Source organism: Macadamia integrifolia, chromosome 9, assembly GCF_013358625.1.
Source record: "Macadamia integrifolia cultivar HAES 741 chromosome 9, SCU_Mint_v3, whole genome shotgun sequence".
In the NCBI taxonomy this organism is placed as follows: Eukaryota; Viridiplantae; Streptophyta; class Magnoliopsida; order Proteales; family Proteaceae; genus Macadamia; species Macadamia integrifolia.
This window is the reverse complement of record NC_056565.1, coordinates 19,689,731-19,703,392: the sequence shown is the minus strand read 5'-3', so window position 1 is coordinate 19,703,392 and position 13,662 is coordinate 19,689,731. Positions and strand designations below refer to the sequence as shown.

General features: G+C 38.3%; 1 long non-coding RNA gene and 1 pseudogene across 1 annotated transcript; one reads left to right on the top strand and one right to left on the bottom strand.

The window, feature by feature from the left end:
* Positions 1–6,185: 6,185 nt before the first annotated feature.
* LOC122089886 lies at positions 6,186–8,206 on the bottom strand. The gene is made up of 2 exons (XR_006143362.1): positions 7,267–8,206; positions 6,186–6,567 (listed from the first exon to the last, which is right to left on the bottom strand). It is a non-coding gene; the product is annotated as an uncharacterized LOC122089886 (long non-coding RNA).
* A 425-nt stretch (positions 8,207–8,631) lies between these two features.
* Positions 8,632–13,147, top strand: LOC122089594 (annotated as a pseudogene).
* The last annotated feature ends 515 nt before the right edge of the window (positions 13,148–13,662 follow it).

The window sequence follows — 13,662 nt, the reverse complement described above, 5'->3', positions numbered from 1 at the left end:
ATTTTAAAAAAAAATTAATTTAACAAATTTGGGAATCTTACTATGAGTCATAATTATTTTTATTTTATTTTATTAACTATTAAATAAAAAAAAAAAAAAAAAGAAACATGAGTCCAGAAGATTCGAAAGAGAGTTGTAGAAATCGACAAGAATCAAGGTGCCAAAGATCCTGATTTAAATGGAACCATTAACCGGATAGATTCCTTGAACCATATGATTGCATTAGTATTTCCCCTGTGACTTTCCAACCGCTGCGTCCCCAATGGATATCAGTCCACCAGCACAAGCGCAACCACAATGTGGTGGGGACTGGGGATTGGGGAATGTTCCCCCCTGGTTACCACCTTCCATGTCAAGGTGAGACAAATGTTCTACTTACATCACAAGGGATGGGCTTCAGTGACTCCAGTAGTGCTTTGATCCAAATCTAATAAAGCGAAGGGAAGCAATGGCAATGAATGGTTAAAAGACAGACTAATACTAATTGATAAAAGCAAAACTGGTCCACATTACTATTACATTGGTGACCCATAAAAAGGGTTCAAATCTAGCAATAATATGATTAGCCACTTCCAATCTTATCCAATCCAATACTTCCCACATAATATGTAGCCCAAGAACTCCCATCCATTTCTATCAATTGTCACACCACACAATTCTCCATCCAACTTCTAAAGCTTCCCACCATAGTGGAGATTCCAAGAAATTTCAACTGATCCCATTAGATGGTCAGCACTCAAGCAGTCAGCTGAGTCAGCACCACTTGAAATTTGTATTTGATATCAAATAATTATAATGAGAATATATTTAAATAATAAGCAAGATTTAAAAACTTGAAATTAGGATTGATCTATGTTGATTCGAATAGAATCATTATCCTTTACCAAAAAAAAAAAAAAAAAAGGAAAAAAGAATAGAATCATCATCCCACAATTGGCTAAATTAATCAAAATTGGTGGTGTCAATTTTAGACTCGCATCATTTAATCCAATCAAACCTAACTGCTTAAAGCCTGGCATGGACTGATTCGATTAATAAATGTGTTGGATTTGTTCACGGTGTAATCCTCAAGCTCGTCAGGTGCCCGACCAATTGGACTGATTGCTAGCTCGACTTGAACCAATTCCTTAAACCTGACCCTTTTTATTTTTAATTAAAATCCTCATTTTGCCCACTCCATGTCACTACCCGTAAATTAGAGTAACTAAATTAACACAAAAAATGCCAAAATCTAAACTATTATGAGTTATAACAAAGACAATGGCTCATCTCAATTTTAGAGGTGGAGAATTTAGATATTATGCATAGATCCGCTACAAATTTGAAACTCTAAACCATAATTTCAGGTTAATCAAGCAATCTTTTATCTCAAGTTTAAGAATTATGACTTATTGGTATTTTCCTTCAAGCTCATTTAAGAGATCAACTTTAAAGAGGGCATGTGTAGAATTAAACATGACTATAGTTTGGATAAGGCCCATTTATGACAGTCCGATTAGAGCCCAAGATCGATCGATCTGATTATCAACCGTTAACTAAAAGGTCAGTTGACGTGCACTCTTAGAAATTGATCATAAACCTCAAACTAAAGCCCCCATATGACATGCAGTGCTTCTGTATGGCCAACGAGTGATAATGGGGCATACTAACTCAAATTTACAATTAATAAACAATAATGATGATGGAACAAGAGCTCTTTTCCATTAGACTACGAACCACAATGACGTGGAAATCAAATCAATCCTCAGCAAATAATCAATAGGAATGTGAATCAGTATTAGAAACCCGAAGTCCTGAATCAATCTCTTTGGAATTTGATTCAATGATCAAAACATTAGAAAATACTATACGAAGAGGTCAAATTCCAGAGAAGGGAATAAGTGGGGAGAAAAGATAAGCAGAGAAGGCCCCTCCAAGTTAAAGGGCACTGAAGAGTGAAGACTGGCCGTCAAAACCCCAAACAAGACCTGACCACCAGCGCAAAATACGAGAAAGCTTCAAATGGGAAGCAAAGATGACCGATAAGAAAGACGAAAGAAATTAAAGCTGAGAGAAGAGAAAGCAGACTAAATCCACAGAAATCGATAAAGAAACAAGAGAAAATCCTGATATGCCCCCTCCTCCTCTGGCTTCTCTCTCACTTAAACGTCATGTCTACAGTGAAGTCTCTACGACAGAATGGAAAATCTATACGCCGCCGATAGAAAAAAGATTAATAAGCTTTCATGGACGACGAGACAGAAACGCTGCTGCACCAGAAAGATGAAAATATTTAATTTTTCTTATTTTTGTTTCAACCTTCTTTCACGTCAGAACGAGAGTTTTGAAATTTTGATGGAATATCAATGGTGTTCTTCTCTTTCATTTGTAAATCCATATTCAAACATGGTCACAGGTAGTCACAACACATTAATAGAAATGACCAAGTCCAGGACTATGAGTGATGCGCAGACAAATTCAGGTGTGGTGATTTGAAAGGGATCAAACCAGATCTTTGCCATATCTAAACTTCTAATCAGTTTCATATCTGAAAGATCTGTATTGGGTCCCTGCTCTACTGCACTTGTTTAGATTTGACAAGTTGGACAAGATGGGACTCAGTTTACAATTAAGATGATACCCATGTTTAGTAAAAAAAAAAAAAAAAATTGATAGGGCAATAGATGGTGTTGTTGCGGGGTAACTCGGACCTATACAACATATAATAGATGCTAACCTGAAAGGAGTTCTAATGCCGAAGTTAGGTCTCAATATCCTCATTCATACGTAGAGTAATAAGTCGATTGATTTATATAGGCGGCTTGAGTCCATAGGTCCTCTTCTTATTGGAGAGATCGTCCCTTATCGTGACTGAGTTGGTTAGGTCTATAACGATTAACTCAACCTGGGTTGATTGTCATAACGGCTAACTTGACCATGGTAAGGTTCTAAAACGACTAACCTGACCATGGTGAGATTCTGTAACGACTAACCTGACCATGGTGGGTCTAGGAGTTAGATAACTACCTAACCCTGGGTAGTTACCTTAGTCATAGCTTAAGTTGGTCATTAGTGTGAAGACTTCATGTGCAAGTAGGTCATAAGGTCAGGGTCCCACTTGTTGGTAGAAGAGGTCTGCTCTTGCTCGTACTAATGAGGTCGGGGGTAGGGCCTCCCGACCCTTTACCAGTCAATAGATATATCATATATCATATGCCCCCCACTCTCGAGCTCCTAGCATAGGAGGTCGAGGGAGTGTCTTTTATATCCAAGTACACGCTTCGACCTCTTCAATGATTGGTCGACGAGTATATTGGTATATCATATGGGAATCATGGTTAGAGATCCTCTCCAATGACTCACATGGATGCATATATATATATATATATATATAGATAATCATCAACTTCAATGTTGTGCTACTAGTATGTATGTAATTGGGAAAGATCAAAATAAAAGTTGTTGGAGAGGATCCTATTAAATGGATTTATAAGTTTACTCAAAAAAACTAAGGCACATATATGGGAGGACACTAGTCATTAAGTCAAAAATAAAATGATGAATGTGTCTGATTAGAGAGGATCCGGATCAGTTTTAGAGAGGGTGGAAGAAGGGTTCAATTCTCTACAAGAAGCGGTGAGTGATAGTGAAAATCCAATGCTTAAGAGGGCCTAGGCATGTCTGAAAAGCAAGATTTTCCAAATTGAGTACCTCAAGAATAGTTTAGTCTTTTCCCTTTTCAGGTATAGGGATGTGCCAAGTAGCTGACTCTAATACACAATGGTCTTCTTTTGAAACCATGATTGAGAAGGCCTTCCTTGTATTGCTCCACAAGGGCGGAGTTTACTTCTCCTATCTCTCCTTCTATTCTGGCAGAGCTGCCTACTGACTACTTCATGTTACACACTGATGGCACTTGTAATGCACAGTTAAAACAAGGTGCGGGGATATGATTATAAGGAACAATTCTAGACTTTTGTTGCTGCCAAGTGCAAGACCAATTCTGGTTTCTCCACTGATTCCATGGAGGCAAAAGCAATTAGGGATTGTTTAGCCAAAGTTGGAAATGCAATTTCAGTTTTAGGGTTTCAGTTCTCCATTCTAGGGTTTCTGAAAGAGAGGTTAAGAGGGTTGTCAATCCATTCACCGATTATTGAGAAAATTGTTCTTGGTCCATTCACTGACTAGCTTAAAAAGAAGAAAAAGGGAAAAAAGAATAAATCAACCAATAGGCACATAGTATGCCCACTTGGCCCATCCAGCCCATCAAAGCTTTTCTTGATGGGTTTGGTGGGTTCAACTTATCAAATAGTAGGCTGGGTTGGATTCATTGGTTGGGTCAGATTTTGGAAAGCGCAATGTAACTATGGCATGAAATATGCTTCACAGCTTCACTGCTTCCCCATAATAGACAAGACATGTTTGGCCTTAAGAAACTCAAATACCAAAACCTTCTTGTTCAAGTTAACCAATCTGAGTTGGAATACTTCATGGAATACCCACAACCCGCCATACAAGGCGCTTTTTTAGCAAAATATTCAAAAATGAATACAATTCACAAACAGGACTTAGTTACTTGTCAAAATCAACTTAACCTAGAAATATTATATGGGAAAATTTTAAACACTCCCTTATACTTACCCTTTATTTACTCAACTCAACTTGTCAAAATCAACTTAGGTTAGAATAGTCTAAAGCATTAACAAGTTGGAGAATGGCCAAACAGAGTTTAAACATGGATGGCTCTGGTATTCCGCATTGAAATAGTGGGAGCAGCAAAGCAATTCAAAGATAGATAAGAAATCTCCACTGCAGAATAACAAGAACAGTTTGGAGGATTTTTTTGACACAACTGCAAAACTCAAGGTTGTTAGGGAGGGAGTTCATGCAGCTATGTACCTAGGTTTGTATGTGCCACTTAGCTGTGGAGATCCACTTACCAAATATTTTAAATATATTGAAGATACCATTATACCTATTCAGCATTCTATGTAATTCGGTGAAGTCCTTCTACCATTCAGTATTCTATGTAATCAGCCTCCCTTAACAGTATTTTAACCCTTGGATATTTGATTCTTACAGGCCCATCCAAAGTCCCTTAACAATATTTTAACCCTTGGACATTTGATCTTACTGGTCCATCCAAAGTTATCAAGGTGACCAAGGTGATCGAGGATAGTAAAAAATCAAGGCAATACTAACAAGGCATCAAGCCGTTGCCTAGGCGATGCAACTAAAGCGCCAGTACAGGCTGAACCACCTTATTGCTAGGCGCCGCCTAAGGGTTGACCTTGACTGGATTTTTTGAGAGTCATTTACATTTGGGGGAGGGGGAGATTTTATATTTTCAAGGATTAGGCTTTCTCTATGTAATACACGAGATGCTATATATAGGAGTTTATCTCATTAAGAAGGAAGGGTGTAAGGGTTTTGTAATTCTTCACCGGAATAGTAGAAGGTTTGCTTGTTTTTTTCTTTTGCAAACCGTTGTTCTACATGGGACGCCAATGTTAGCCCATCCATCTTCATATTGGTGTGTTTTTTGATACCCAGTCAATTGAAAAATCAAGAACATTTCATTCAAGAAATTAATGCCAAATCTGAGATTACACGCTTTGATGATATTCAATTCAAACATGTCAATACTTCCATCTGAACAAAAACAAAGAAGAACAGTAAAATTAGCAGAAGAGTTGTATCATGCAAAGAAAAGAACATCAAAGTTAAGATGGAACATATGCTTCGATTAGGAACAAATAGTATTATTATTATCAATCCTGAAATTATAAACCGATGATAATATAACTTCGAAAAGTTAAGAGAAACCCACTGTATACTTTCTTCCTCGGGGACTTTCGCAACAATAGAATGCAGCTTAGGGCCGTTTGATAACACTTCTATTCCTGGAGAGTGTTCTTTTACATAAGTGTTCTTTTTCGATTCCATGCTGTGAAGACACTCTGGCGGAATAGAAACAACGTTTGGTAAAACTATTTCAGAAATGTCCTTAGAACAAGAAAAGAACAGAAACAACGTTTGACAAACACTTATATTCCTGGAGAATACAATAATGAAAATTCACTTTTGAACAATGAAATCAATAATTACAAACATGCTATTATGGTCAAATTTAACTTAAATAAGGAAATAATTTGTTTATGAAATTATCTTTTAAAATACTATTACTTAAAGGAAATAATAAAATATAAGCATAAAGAGTTTCCACATTTATCTTAATAAGAAAACAAAAGTTTACTATTCAAGTTTATAGGAATTACAAAATAAAAATCATAGCTGAAGTGTCTTAAAATTTTATTACATAAGCAATCAAATCAGAGGTAACCCTTATCTACTGCCATATGATTTGCAATTTGTATCCTTAGCTCATTCATCTGTCTTCCTTGTACACGTTGACTGCCCTGATGAATTGTAGTAGAAATACTAGCAATATCACTATCTTCTTGTTCTCCATGAACAACAGGCTTTGTCTTGTTCTCCCGAGTTTCAAAACCTGTTAATTTAGAGATAGAGCTTTGTCTGTCTGCATAGATGAGAGGCATGGTAGAGATGCTACCATCTCTGATGCCTCTTTAAAAAAAAAAAAAACCCATAAAATAATTCCAAAATTCAAAGAGAGATTGAAATTATAGTAGATTATTTGGAAATTTTGTCTTCTTAAATTGTGAGAACATCAACAACAGGCTTGCTCTCGTTATGAAGAGCGGAAAGTACACGCTCGGCTACAAAACCGTCCTCCGTTCGCTCAGAAGCTCGAAAGGTGGATTCACATTCCATGCTTTTCGTTTGGTTCTGTTCCCCTTCTCTATTTTAAGGATTTTGGTATCATCGACTACATTGTGGGATGGCAGGAAAGCTTATAATTCTTTCAAATAACTGTCCGCCTCTGCGGAAATCTGAGATCGAGTACTATGCGATGCTCTCTAAGGTCGGCGTTCACCATTTCAATGGAAGTAAGTTATTAGTTTTTAGAGTTTTATTGTATACTCGAAAATTTCAGTAGAGAGAAAGAATAGAGGAGGGGGTTTTCTTACATAGCAGTATTTGTTCTGCTAACAGACAAATTGATTGTTGATTATTGATTATTACCATTAATCAATTAATTCATGTGGGTTTGAGGAAAGCTGCTGCAGGGAACCACTTGTGATTTTTTAAAAAACAAGGTGAGACAGTTTTGAGGAAATCTGCTGCAGGGAAGCGAGAGAGAGAGAGAGCGAGATTGTGAGAGAGCGAGATTGTGAGAGAGCGAGAGAGCGAGAGAGACAATACCTGCTGCAGGGAAACGGCGACCGAGAGAGTTGCAGGGAAGCAGCGGCGACCGAGAGAGTTGCAGGGAAGCGGCGGCGACCGAGAGAGGCAGGGAAGCGGCGACCGAGAGAGACAGGGAAGCGACCGAGAGGAGATACTGTTGCAGCGAAGCGGCGACCGTGAGAGAGCGACCGTTGCAGGGAAGCGGCGACCGAGAGAATGACAACCTGTTGCAGGGAAGCGACGGATTTGAGGGTTTTTGATCGTGAGTTGCAGAAAAGTGGTTGTGGGGTTTTGAATGGTTTTGTTCTTTTAAGTTTGTAAAAGAATAGAGAAGGAACGTTTTTTTTTACTCTTGCACTGTATTATTTAGTCATTCTTTTTCATTTGTTCGTTCTGAAGGAATACAAAAATGAACCGGACGTGTCAAACATATTTCTGTTCTATTTACAGTCCACATAATAGAAGAACACCAGAAACATTATCCCAAAGTGTTATGAAACGGTCCCTTAATGGCCTAGGAGAAGGGAATATAAATCAGGACATGTTCATCCGCATTACTCTCCAGAATCTAGATACAAACCCTCCATAAGTCACCTGTTTAAGAGCATTAACGAAGGAATACTAGTGTTTTGATTGAGACATTCTACACTGCTCCAATAGATCAACCTGATAAAATATTCATTTCAAATTCATTTTTATTTTTTAGAGCCAAAAAGGCAAGAAAGTTCAGACCGGATCAGAAACAGGATGAAAAGAAAATGGAAGAGATGGATTAGGGTTCTTACTTGGCCTCCTTGGATTGCAGTTGTGGATTTCGCAGACATGGCTTGACGGGCAAAAGAGTATTCATAAAATAGGGAAGAGGGAGAGACGTCATAAAAAAGGAGAAATAAAAGACCCCAAATAAGGGGGGTGGGGTGGGGATTGGGGAACTGCTACTTGTCCTCTTACACGCAAAGACAATGTGCTCAACTGAAACTGTTAAATGGTTGGGTTATCATGTAGTTGTAAGTTGTAACTGAACTGGGTAGTTGTGGAGGTGTGCTATAAACTAGGAGAAAAAGAAGCAGATTTGAATCAAATTCAACTATTTAAGGTAAGCTTCTTATCCAAGCCACCCATGTTCTCTATTTTCTCTCCTCACCCATTTCCCTATCTTCTCTCCTTCCCTTCCAAGCACATAGCAGAAAGCTTCCTGAAATTAGGGCCCAAAGCAACAACCCTGAAGCCAAAACCAAACCCAGTACCCCAACATCTCCTGAGGAAATGCTATCTGCAAGCCCTCGTCGGATAAGTCCAGTTTACAAATTACAATTTAGCTGATGATCACTGGGTTTTCTTCGGCAGAAAGTTATGCTCCATTAAGTTGGTCACCGCCATTAAAAAGCTTCTCATTGTGCCTTATTTCTGCTACGCCGAGTTCGACTTTTCTCACTAATTGCCTCAGCAATGGTTGAAGACAGCAGCTTCAAAGATGACCAGCTCGCTTCAATGTCTACTGACGACATCGTTAGGGCTCCTAGGCTTCTTGATATCGAAATGCGGATCCTTAAGGCAATGATTGCAGATAGATTGATAGTTTTCTTGATTTCTTGTTCTCCTTGTTTACGCGGATTATAACCGAAAATATTGATAGGGTTTTGTCTTTCTTGTCCTCCCTTATTGCAGGAAGAGTTGCAGAGAACAAATCCAGAGCTGGATTCGTTGAATGATAAGATAAAGGAGAACAAGGAGAAGATCAAGCTCAACAAACAGCTGCCTTACTTGGTCGGCAACATAGTTGAGGTGATTTATCTTTTCCTTTTAATTTCTAAAACGATATGATTGTAATTTTAGGTCATGAGAAACGGATTTAGCTTTTTTCTAATTAGCGGTTGCGTGCATTTTATCTGACAACTCTGTTTTCTTCAAAGAGAATTGAACCTCCATATCCCTCATTGCATCTTTCCTCTGTCCTCTGATTTACTAACTGTTAAAGAGACTAATTTCTTGATTGTCCATTGCAAAAATATAAAGGCACAAACTGCCTATACTGTTTTTTTTCCCTAAACTTCTTTTTGGTGGTTCTAGTGACAAATATTATTCAGTAGAGTATTAGGATTGCTTTTAGATTTTTTTTTTCTTGCTTAAATTATTTTATCTCATCCATAACTTGGATTTATTTACTTCATTTGAAGCAACATATGCTTTTGCTGAGTTATTTCGGTTGTTGATGCTTTTAGATTTTGGAAATGAATCCAGAAGATGAGGCAGAAGAAGATGGTGCTAATGTTGATCTTGACTCTCAAAGGAAGGGGAAGTGTGTTGTATGAAAGACATCTACACGGCAGGTCAGTGAACAAATATAGTTCATTCTTATCTTGCTTATATTTATTCTAGTTGGGTCTAATTGTTTTCAATTTCTAAGGGAGCATTTTTTTTATTTTTTATGTCAAATGATATGTTTTATTGGACTACTGAAAGGATGGTAAACTTTTATTGGATGCATAGCTGTCAAGGAGCAGCCTACGACTAGGCGACAGGCAATGCTGGATTATTGAAATGAAAATAATCTGTGTTTGTCTTCATGAAATTTTCATGCCTTTTACTTGTGGATTCACTTCTTAATTCTTATACTGCCAATCTTGATTGTAGACAATCTTTCTGCCTGTTGTTGGGCTTGTGGACCCTGATAAGTTGAAACCGGGTGATTTGGTTGGAGTGAATAAGGACAGCTATTTGATCTTGGATACACTCCCATCTGAGTATGATTCACGGGTAAAGGCTATGGAAGTTGATGAAAAACCAGCTGAAGATTATAATGACATTGGGGGGCTGGAAAAGCAGGTATTTGTTTGTTTTAGACATGCTTTCAGGGGATCATTATCACTACACATCAAATAATTGATGCTTTCAACTAGATCTTATTATTTTGTTTTTGCAACAGATTCATGAACTTGTTGAGGCTATTGTGTTGCCTATGACTCACAAAGAGCGGTTTCAAAAGTTAGGAATTTGTCCACCCAAAGGAGTGCTTTTGTATGGACCTCCAGGAACTGGCAAAACATTGATGGCTCGTGCTTGTGCAGCACAGACAAATGCGACCTACCTGAAGCTAGCTGGTCCACAACTTGGACAGGTTAATATTCACCTCCGGAAAAAAATCATAGAACAGTATCGTTTAAACATTGCTTTATGGTCTTTTCCCTCAACAACTGGTGCTACAAATATGTGCTTATTCTCAAAAGCTTGTTCTAAATTTCTTGCTTTTGATATGCTTTAATTCTACCCAATATATATATATATATATATGCAATATTGCATTCTATTATTTAGCATTAATAGCAGCATTGATGCAGCCAGCTCTCCTAATTTAATGAAAGATATGTACAACTCAACTCAACTCTACTAACTTACTAGCCTTTATAAGAACTGCTTGGGTTAGTACATGATTCTAATTCCTTATTTCCACCGGTGCATGTCTTGTTTCACATGACTGAAAAATTGTCATTTTTCAGTCATCTTGTTACTTTTTGGTTCTACTCTTGGGTGTGTAGAGCTTACTCATTTTGGTTCTCTACAATGGCATCTCAGCTGCACTCATTTTATGAATCTTTTCTGAATGATGCCTTTCTTGATAACTAATGAATCCCCTGTTCACTTGACAATCAACTTGCAATTCGTCAGATGTTCATTGGGGATGGAGCAAAACTTGTACGTGATGCTTTTCATCTTGCCAAAGAGAAGTCTCCCTGCATCATTTTTATAGATGAAATCGATGCAATTGGCACAAAGCGGTTTGATAGGTATGCCGTGGTCATATTTTGTATTTTTTAAGGGTAGAAGAATGCTGCCTGGTTGCATGGCCCCTGCACCAGTGTTTGGGGGGGGGGCAATTAGGGGATGCGCAGGGGCATCAACCAGGGTGGACTTTTTCATTTTGTAGGGGGGCAAGGCAATCATTTCAGGGGGGCTGTGTCTGGGGTGCATGTTGCATGAGGCCAGGCAGCATTCTTTTTCCCTTTTTTATATTGTAACTCTAATCTGATAAATATACAGATATACCTTATTATGATGGTGAGAAAATGGAAGTTAATGCTTTTATTTCTGTAACACTTCATTGCTTGTATATGTTGCTGCAGTGAAGTGAGTGGGGATAGAGAAGTCCAACGAACAATGTTGGAATTGCTTAATCAGCTTGATGGTTTTAGCAGTGATGACCGGATAAAGGTCATTACTTTCTGCACTTTTTGGTCATGGTTTTTCATTTGTTTTCTACTTGATCACTCTATCCAGGCTATGCACTATCTGGGTAATATACAGGATTTCTTTAGTTATTTCAGGTTTGGGTTTATGAAATTTCTTGTGGGTAGGGATTTTATATTTTTTTAATATCCTAATATCCATTCTTCTGGATTTGTTATTATAACATAATCTGCTGTTTGTAGATGGGCAGAAATACTTGAGCCAGAAATTGCTGGTTTCTGTCTGCCTAACTCCATTTTATCCATTTTCATTCTGAATAGTCATTGCTTTGATATTGTAATGGAACTTTGGTGAAGTCATAGGTAATAGCTGCAACAAATCGAGCTGATATCCTGGATCCTGCGCTCATGCGTTCTGGTCGCTTGGATCGTAAAATTGAATTCCCCCATCCTACTGAAGAAGCGAGAGCTTGTATCTTGCAGGTGAGCTCAAACAGAATGATTATTAACTTCGCCATTTCTTGTCTTCACCCACCTTACATATTTTGGTCCTGTTGGAATTGCAGATCCATTCAAGAAAGATGAACGTCCACCCTGATGTAAATTTTGAAGAGTTGGCTCGCTCAACGGATGATTTCAACGGGGCACAGCTAAAAGCTGTTTGTGTAGAGGCAGGCATGCTAGCTCTTCGTTGGGATGCAACTGAGGTCTGTATTCTCTCGTCTAAATTCAGGCGATAAAAAAAGAGTGTGAGCCGTCTTATTTTGACAAATGAAGACTTGTTTGATTTTTTTTGCGACCGTAGCTGCCCGTTAGTACCTTAATTATTGACCTGAAGTTAAAGTTGTCTGGATACTGTGCAATTGTTATATTGTGAGTTCTCCATGACTGAAACCCTGATGATGATCAGTGCAATGAATGGTACCCACCGGTGTCCTCTCTTTCGTACGGAGAACTGTGAATGATCAATATTACGATAGTTGCTGCTCAACGTGCCTAGACGAGACCCAGAGACAGCAAGTGAAGAAGGTACAGTAAAAGAGATGAAATTAAAGATGGGAAGAAGAAGACCTGCATGGAATTAGTATGGATATGGTAAATATGGGGCTTGCCTTGGGCTCCTTGGCCTGCTTAGAGAAGGCAACTGGCCATCTCCTCTCTGCCTTGATACCGAGGATTACAGTTAATGCACATATTCCACTCCAGCTCATAATCGGATGGTTTTTCCATCTCAACTGGTTTGCAACCAGAAATGTAATTTGTTGCGTTCTCTGCTCCATTTGTTTGCATAGCATTCCTCTCTTTTCCATTTTCTTTTAAGTATTTCCCTTAGTAGTTCCAATATGGCCATGTTCTTTGTCAAGTCTTTTGAACTGCCGTCAAAGGGAGATGTTTTCTGAGTACTGAATGTGTCTATTTCCAGGTGATGCATGAAGACTTCAATGAAGGCATCATGCAGGTGCAGGCAAAGAAGAAAGCCAGCTTAAATTACTATGCGTAGATATGTGCGACTTTTGCATGCCTCTTGTTTTGTCAATGATTGCAATAAGGTTTGTCTTGTTCAGTTTTAGTAAACGACTGCAGAGGAACGCTAATGCTTTCAGAAGCTTGAGTTCTTTCTCTTGTGACTTATTGTAATCTAACGCATTTATATCTTCTGTGCACTGCTCAATCTTTAGCTTATGTCTGAAATCCACTTCACTGATTCGTAGTGATGCTACTTGAGTAAGTTGGTTCATCATTGAAGATTTCGAGTTACCTTGGATACGAATGACACTCATCCTAGTGGCTGAGTATGCCCTTCAGTGTCGTCATTGGTCCTAAGTGATCTTCTAACTCTGTTTAATGGCATCTTTTATTTTATAGGAGTGGTTGTCCTGGGGAGTAGCAGGTTTCTAAGACCGAGTTGATTATCGGCCTTGGGGCTTTCACTTTGGATGAGCTAGTATTTTCTGAGCAATGTTATAACCTTGATAGGGGTGTCATTCAGAAAGTCTCTTATTTAAATCTTGAGATTCAAGCTCAACTTTCTTACTTCACAATCTCATCATGATCGAGATCAGCTGCTTCAAGATCTGTGGATGTCATCCACCATTTAAGAACCCAATCGTCCAGAAAATGTATTCTTTCTTCAGTATTAAGCTCAGCTAGTTATAGGAAGAAGAGCTGAGCTAAACATATAGTACTCGTCAGTATCCATAACACAGCAAATACACGATTTGCTTCAGTT